Here is a 9,009-nt window from a genome sequence, read left to right as displayed (position 1 = left end):
ACGCTAAAAACATGTTGAAAAAAAGGATTTCTACAATACATATTTGGTAGAAAGTGGTTTTAAATAGATTTGTATTTTAGGTCATCGTATTATTGATTTAATAAATATTAAATTAATTTACAAAGTGTTGTTAAAGTAAACTGTTAGTTTAATCTTAAAAAATAGCTAATTTTGATCGTTTGTGACACTCAACATAGTTTACCATTGAAATTTATTATTGGCAACCATAGAATAGTTTACTAAACTAATAGTTTTTGTGGCAGTTGTTATAAAACTAACAATATTACAATGTTTAGCTTGATATAACCTTTCTATTTTTTTTGTTAAATAGTAGTTGTCAGGCTAATAAAATTCTGTGCACACTAAACTGAGAAAAATAATTCAGTGTACCCCTAAGTTATGCCGGTAGTGGTAGGAACCCGTGAATAACTTTAACTTTCTTTATAAGGATACTGCAGCAATTTCTGCGCTTTGTTGTTAGAACCTAGCTTGTTTGTTCATGGAAAACTCCCACAAAATTATGCACTTCTTTATGTTTCCAAAAAAAGTTTACAATATTCTTATTTGCATCGCTCGAATCTTTCTTTAGAAACCATATAGAAAATTACCAATCTGAAAATACTTACATTATTTAAGTGGAATCCGGCCCGCGAGAGGTAAAACTTACATTAGATATTTTAGGAACTACGAAAAAAACTTGAGTTACGAAAAAACGAAAAAAACTTAAGTTTAACTTATGGGACATAAAAAACTTCATAAATAAAAAAAAAATGTAGATTTAGGTAATTCAATGTAAAATTTCATTTTTATAAAAGTTGATTAACTAAATAAAAGCTAAATTTTTTACTCAGTGCAACCTGAAAAATTAAAAACCCAAAATAAGTTTTGTGTACCCAAAAAATCCCGTGTACCCCAAAATAAATTTTGAGTACACTAGTGTGCACCAGTGTACACCTTGACGACCACTTACTAAATTAAAATTTAAACAACTAAACTACTTTCTACTAAAGTTTTTAATTCTATAACTTTGTATCGCTTGATTGGGTGCTCTGTACAGAAACTGAGTAGTGGAAAGCTTATAAACTTGAAAATAAAAAGTAAACTTTTCTACAGAAATCTATAAATGTACTGAGAAAAAGTTTTTAGGCCGCTGACTTCTAGTATACTTCTAGTATACTTATAAATACTGATTTTTATGCATAGTTTGGTTAGTGTATACATACATTATGAAACCTGTCGATTATACTGAAAACTATCATTATACATTTTTGATAGTTTACGAAATCTAAAGCTAAAGTTAACCTCTAACTTAAGCATTTAGATATGACTAGTACTTTACAATAACATAACTATTTTATTCCAGGTAACAAAAAGTTAATTAGAAGTAAGCATACTTTAAAAAATTCACCCTTAGTAGTTTTTATTGCTAACAGTAAAAGTTTTGTGTCATTTTACAATGTAGATGTTGAAAACACTGCTTTAAAGCTGCTTGATAAAAACATAAAATAAGTGTTAATGTCTGAACAGAATTTATTTATTATGAAAAATATTAAACTTTTCTACTTTTGCACACATATATGAGTCTTATATTTTTGAAGTTAAGTTTTGCTACCTCAAAAGTTATTTCCGTCCGTTTACTACGGCTCGATTAGTTTTCTTACTTCTGCACTCGTGTTTGTGTTTAAAGGGAGCATTAAATGCTAAAAAAAACTATTTAAAAGAACAGTTCTTTGGTAACAGTAACATTGAATTTGAGTGTTTTTGCAATAAAACAAAAAATTTTTTTTGTAAATATGTTATACTCTAACGAAAATAAATAAATTAAATTATACAAAAGTCAACTCGGCAACATTCTTGACGAAAAAAAAAATTGAGCAAGTGAGCTAGTTATAGTTTCTTTAAATAGGAAAAGGATCGAATATATAAGGCGTGATTATTTTCATTTTTAAGTATTTGTTTTGAAAATTTCCATACTAAAAAATCAGGGAGATAATGAAATACCCATACTCACGCCATCATTTGTATATTGAATCTCTTATTGTGTTTTAATAAACCTCCAATAACTATTTTCAGCATGTTAGACAAAATTTTCTTCCTATCTTATTTTCTGGTATATTTTTTAAAATCTTCTCTATGGTTTCATTTAAAAGTAAAATAGTAAAAAGCAAAACTACATCGTAACTTAAATAGTAGTCTTCAATTTACTAACTTAATAAGTGGTATTTAAAAAAAAACATGATTATTATCATTACAACATATTTTTGTAATATACTGTTTATTATTATACAACATCGATTTTTCACTAAATAACTTGGTGTTTTAAAATGATACAATTAGTCTAAAGCGAACTTAAAAGAGGGTTAGGGGAAGTTAAGTGAAAGCTTATATAAAACAGATAAAACATAACAAAGCTTCACCACACGAGAAAAAACAACATTCAAGACAACCAATGACCAATTCTGTTTTAATAGTTTCATCAGTCAAGCAGAATTGCAAAAAAAACCGCTGTTAAGATTTGACACAGAGGGCTAAAAAACATAAAAACTTTAGTGACTGTTGCGACAAAGCTTACGCAGATAAATCGTTCGCATCTCAAGGTCTAAGTCATTATCAGATTATTGCGAGATTGTAGTATACGCTTGTTTGATCAGTTTTAACCATTTTATTTTTAGGATAATATCATATTTTGTGGATTTAACACTTATTTATATTATTGTATCACAATTAGTTGAAGTTGTAACACAATAGTGAAAAATAAGTAAATACTTTTCCAACGAATTTCCTAATACATTTGTTACAAAAGTCAATACATTTATTTGATGTTTTTTATTTAAAACCACTGATGTTTTTTCACAAAATGTTTTTAAAAGGAAAAATTCCATTTAAGAAGTTTAACGTAGGCAAAAGTTTAATATTTTATAAAATAAGTCATATTTAACGACAGTAGCAGTAAGTTTTTATAGGAATGAAACAAAACTAAAATATTTTCGTATTAGCTGAAAATAATGGTAAAGCAATTTATTAGATTTCGAGCATAAACGTAATTTTTTTTAATAAAGTAAAATTTCTAACAGTTATCAAAACAAACATTTTTACATCTAAAAAGTAATTACTTTTCGGGCCACAATTAGTCCGCAGAAAGCAGTTTGTCGATCATGCATAAGTTTCTAACTTAAGTTTTAAATTCTTATTTTGAACCTGTCTTATATCTGTTTCGCGATTATAAGTTATCATGTACTACTTTAGTTATTATAAATAATTTGATTATTTAATTTACTTAACGTTGTTTACTACGTTTAAGAACTTGTATGATGAGCATTTATTTTTGTTTATAATTAAAAGCTGTATTTACTAGTTCAATTTGTGTGTCAGTATGATTGAGATACTTGTACTATTAAAACTGTTAAAAAAAGTCAAAAGGAATTGAGTATTACTTTATACAATCTGTCATAAAGTATTGTGGACTTTTAAACATTCTGTACTTAATTACAAAGGTTTTAAACTGGTTTAATAGTATGTGTAAAAACCAATTACCTTTGTTGTAATTGTTACAATAAGAACTTAATATCTATCAATATTAAACTGAAAATCTCAGATAAAAACTTTTCCGTTTTAAAGCAGAAGACAAATGAAAATGAAAAAAAAAACAAGTTTTATATTTAAAACAATCGCGTATTTAAAAGAATTGTTATCTACAAGCTGGTTTTTTACTCAAGTATTATTTTTAATAAATAACTAAAAAGAAACCAAGTAGTCTCTGTAAGTTATATCATAACACAACTTAAACAAGATTGATAGCACTAATTGATAATAAAAAAAATTGATTTTAATAAATTAATAGATTACATTAAAATTAAATAATATTACTTTCGCACTGTAAGCAGTGCATACACACGTAGAAGATTTTAAATAATTTTTTAAACTATGTACATTAGTAGGCACTAGAGCTGCCTTACGTTATAAATAGATTAAAGTTAAAGTTGTTGCCAAACACTGATTACAGGTAAAAGTTAATTTGAAAAGTTATAAATTTATGATGTGTTTATAAAAGGGCTATCTATTTTAATTAATTTTTATGTAAATACAGATCTCAAAAGTTCATAGTTGTCAGAAATATTTTACAAGTTAAGTAAATTTTTAATTGATAACACTAAAAATTCAAAAGGCAATGTTTTGTAATCTAAGTCATAAAGTTATATGATAGTATAGATATCAATTTATTGCTTTTTTGAGTTCAGATATCAAATGTAAACATATAAATTATGATTCAATTATGGAATAACATTTTTCAAATCTTTTATTAACCCTTTGATAGGTCATTTGATATGTTCACATTCTCAATTTTTAAGAAATAACACAAGATCATTAATCAATTTTTTCTTAAAATTTGCAAGCTCAGGTTCAAAGAATTGAAAAAATTTTCAAACCAAGTCAAGTTCTATATGAAAATTCATCAGTCTTTAGAAGTTAATTTAAACAATCTTAACAAACTATCTTTTTTATAATTTTTTGATTTAAATTAGGTAAATCAAGTATATAAAGTAAACAATAAACCAAAAGTGTATTTGTGTTGTTACTTTAATAGTGTAGTATTCCGTAATTTAAACTAACTTTTATTGGTGCTTTTTGTTAAGATGAACTCAACATTACAAATAATCATTATAATTAGAATCTTTATTAATTTCAAACATACAAGTTACAATCATGGCAAAAAAGAAAGCAGAAAGGCAACTACCAATTGCAAAAAAAGCGAGGGCAGTAGTTGATGGTTCGCATGTTAGCCAATCGTCAGGTAACAGCATTGAAAGAGCTATAGCGATTGAAACGAAAATTTATAAAAAAACAATGGCTAGTATCAAAAAACAATTTAAAGCTAGAATGAAAGCTCTTAGCAAAAGGAATGGCTTGACCAGTCAAGCAGAACGTATTGATGAGCAAGTGCTCCGTAGACCCGATGAAGTTGCTGAAGATTCACTGTCTTTGGACTCCAGTTATTCCGGGATGTCCATTGATGAGGGCATCGAAAATGACAGTGCTGTCCAAGAAAGTGTTGCGAGACCAGCGGTTGCAGAGGTCAGCGCTGCAAATAACAATGTTGGGAGGCCAGTGAATAATGGTTCGCATGTTAGTCAATCGTCAGGCAGCAACACTGAAAACGAATTGCTTTCAAGAAGAGTTGAACTTCTAGAAGAAATGTTAAGGCTAGCATTATTGTCTCGACCAACCGGTAACCCTCAAGTGAGGTTTGTAGCGTTTTTGTATTAATTAGTTTAGAAAGTGTAATTTCGAGTTTAAACTAAAGATTTTTTACTTGAGTTGTTTATTTTACAAATTTAGTATCCAATTAATGCAATATTTACAAGGATTTTCCAAGAGAATATACGAAATAAAAATAAGTAATTATGTTTTACAGACCAAATCCTGCTGAAGTACAAACAAGAGCCACAACTGCTACAAGTTCAGTAAGACCTGTTCAACCTGGGACGTCATTTCCAAGCGGAAGACATTATGACAGCGAGTTCATGCAAGACCTCTATGAATCGCTGTTGAGGTCCGTCAACAAAAAAGGAAGCACGGGGAACTATATAAGGAACGTGAGATTTTTAAAATCTATTATCAAACAATACTTTAAGTCAAACACTTGCGTCAGTTGGTTGTGTGACTCTATGAAAAATGAAAGAGAAAAGTTTTTTGAACCCTTTTTTAGACTCTGCTTTAATCAGCATGGACTAAGCGATTTGTAAAGTTTAGCAATATTACAAATAAAAGTCTATTGACAGTTTCTATTAATAATATGTTCTTTTGCAACTAAGATTTTGCAACTTTTGTATTATTTTGCTGTCTTCTGATTCGACTTTTTTGTAGAATAAATAGAATAAAAGTTGAACGTTGGTTATATTATTTAAAATGTTATTACTTCAAAATAGATGATAAAGATTTGATAGTAGTAAAAATTTACATTATCAAAGCTTAAATACATGTTTAATACTACTTTGTTTTTTTCTTACAACATATGCTTAACAGTATTTCATCTTTACATTTACTGTGTTCTCTATTCAGCTCCAAGTAAATTGTTCTTAAAAAGTATAAGTTAATACAAATTTTCGTGTTTATGCTTTATAATTTCAATAAAACTAGCACCGTAATCCAGCATACCTAAAACCACAGAAGTTAAAACTTTTAATCTTACGAAATATATAATAATCTGTTTGTCTTAAACTGTTATGCATGAAATCTTTTGGTTACAAGTTTTCAATCCCCTATACAATAAAGAAAATACGTATACTAATTAAAATAAAACTGCTGAATCTTTTCATTGAAGTTTAATTTAAATTTACGATAAAACAAACCTTAACTTTTTAAAATTTTAGTCCTGATTTATAAATCAGTATTAGTACATTGTCTCATCGTTGTTATTATTATATAATAGATCATATATACTCTATCATATATCACATATATTCTATCATATAGTATCTTATTAAAATGTTAGGTAAAACCCGGAATAAAATATATCTAAAGTAAAATAGAATTTTTTATGATCGTTTCATATAAGAATTTTCTCTATAATATAATCGTAATAAAAATTATAAAACTAAAAATTTATGCTTGTTTAATATAGTATATATGCTATCCCGTTACTACACAGCTGTCATTAGGGTAATAGAGATTAGTAAAGTAGATTAGTACAACAATCAAAACAACACTTATATTTTATTTACATAAACTAAACAACACAAAGATACAATTACATCACTCTTTACTAGGAATATATTTAAACACAAATTTTAATACAATTATAATAAGTATCTAATAACTTAATCAAGAAAAAATCTTAAATTTAACATGTTTGAAATGCATCTTAACTTAAAGCACACCAATAACCGCCGAATGCTCTACCGAAACTGCTTATATATGCATTAAAAAACGCATGAGTTCTCTCAAATAAATAATTTTATTGTGGGAAAGCTTATTAAAGTGCATTATTTTTACAAAATATTCCCACGCCCTAAAATAATAAAACATTTATTACTTATGATTCCCGTAATAAAATATTTTTAAGAGTTCCCACACCATCGGTACAATGCAAAACACTTAATGTGTTTGTAATTTTATCTTGCAACTAAAAAGTATTTAGTGAATACGAATTTAATGTGTTCAAAAACATAATATGTAAGAAAATTAAAAATCACATGTATTCAATCTATTACTTGAATATACTATGGTATTAACTTTAATGTAAAGTGTTTTCAATATTCTAATATATATCATTTTAGCTTTAAAGTCTTTTAAATATTAGGTTTAATAAATTTACAGTTGTAAAAATTTTGTTTATTGTTTGTATCAAAAGTTTTTTTTTTGGTCACTAAATTTACAGTTTTTAATTCAATTTCTATAAAAAATATTCATAATAGTAGATACATTGTTGTATTTTCTCATTTTAGAGGTATCAAAATTAACACAGACAATTTAAGTCCTGTAATCATCAGTTTTAATAGAACTATCTATTTTAGAATTCTGAATGTAAATTGTGTCATTAAATATTTAGATGCGATTTTATAAACTGTTAAAATAAACTATACGTTTTAACACCTTTCTTGAGGAAGCTTTTCTTTAAAATTGTTACACTTCAAAATTAAACTTAACTTATGACGTTTATAAGTTGATCAATTTATTAGCACGTCTGACTGTGTTTTTATGCATTAAGTATCATATATTGTTTAGTAAACGATAAAAAAAACGCTTAAAAAGTTTGGTCTAAGGACCTGGGGTACGATAAAAACTTTCAGTTTACTTGTCGTACACCACACGCTTTTACAATATCTTACGAGCTAAAAATACGTTTTTGATTTTAAACTTTCAAACCTTAGGAAATTAAACGATTAATAATATGAAATTCAGCAAAAGAAAGTTATACGAAAATTAACTAAATTATGTGTTTACTTATTTTTTTTATATCATAATGTACTCAAAAACTTGTCTATTATCATAAAAATTAAAATGCAGTCTAAGCCAAAAATTTAAAAGAATAAAAATAGCTGTAGAGAACATTTTTAGACCTAAAAAGTTAACTTTAGTTTAATTTATAAAACGATATAAACAATACTAATAGCAGACATGAAAATACTTAAAATATAGGTCACAACTTTTTTAAAGAAGTTAAATTGTGATAAGCTAAAAAATTTTACGTTAAACTTTATCGGTATTTTATGCTAAAAATTTACGTTTTATTTGTTTTCAATATTTTTGTTGAAACACTTTAAGAAGTTTATATAAAAATAAATATATATTTAAAAGAAATTGTTGTGTTTTATAAATTATGATATAAAAATAAGTTGTGTAACATTTACACACTATGCACTTAATGAGAAAAACAATAACAATGAAAAATAATAACAACAACAAAGTTTCTTCTAATTAAAAAAATGTGTTTTATATACTTATAATAGTTATTTTAGTTTTTAATTGATATTTGATTATACACAACCTTTTAATAGTTTTTAAACAATCTTTAAAATGTTATGTACAAAGTTGTAAGGCCTTCACTGAAATTGTATAGACTTAAAGCATGGATGAAAAAGCTTTATTTAAAACTTTAAAAAAATATTCCCTAAATGCCTGTAATATTTTGCACTTTAATGTAAAAAATTTTTTGTAACCACAATATTTTCAACTTAAAACATACAAAACTTTTAAAACCCATTTTCTCTACACTAACCAATAGAGTGTTTTATAAAACTAAATCAAGTAATGAAAATAAGTTATGTTGAGTACATAATACATTATTATGTTCTACGACGAAACTTATTGAATAAGAAACACTTTATTTATTAAATATTAAGTAAAATAAATGAAAAACTAAGATTTGTTATTTAAAACTTAAAAAGAGCTTTACCAGCAAAAGATTAAAATTTAGATCCTTTCCTGCGTCTGATTGTAGGTTGGAAGAACTTAAACGAATGATTAATAAAATGCGCGAGTGTAAATATCGCTTGTTTAGTTATGAGG

This window comes from Thalia democratica, chromosome 4 (assembly GCF_965202585.1).
Source record: "Thalia democratica chromosome 4, ktThaDemo2.hap1.1, whole genome shotgun sequence".
Classification (NCBI taxonomy): Eukaryota; Metazoa; Chordata; class Thaliacea; order Salpida; family Salpidae; genus Thalia; species Thalia democratica.
This window is presented reverse-complemented; position numbering follows the sequence as displayed.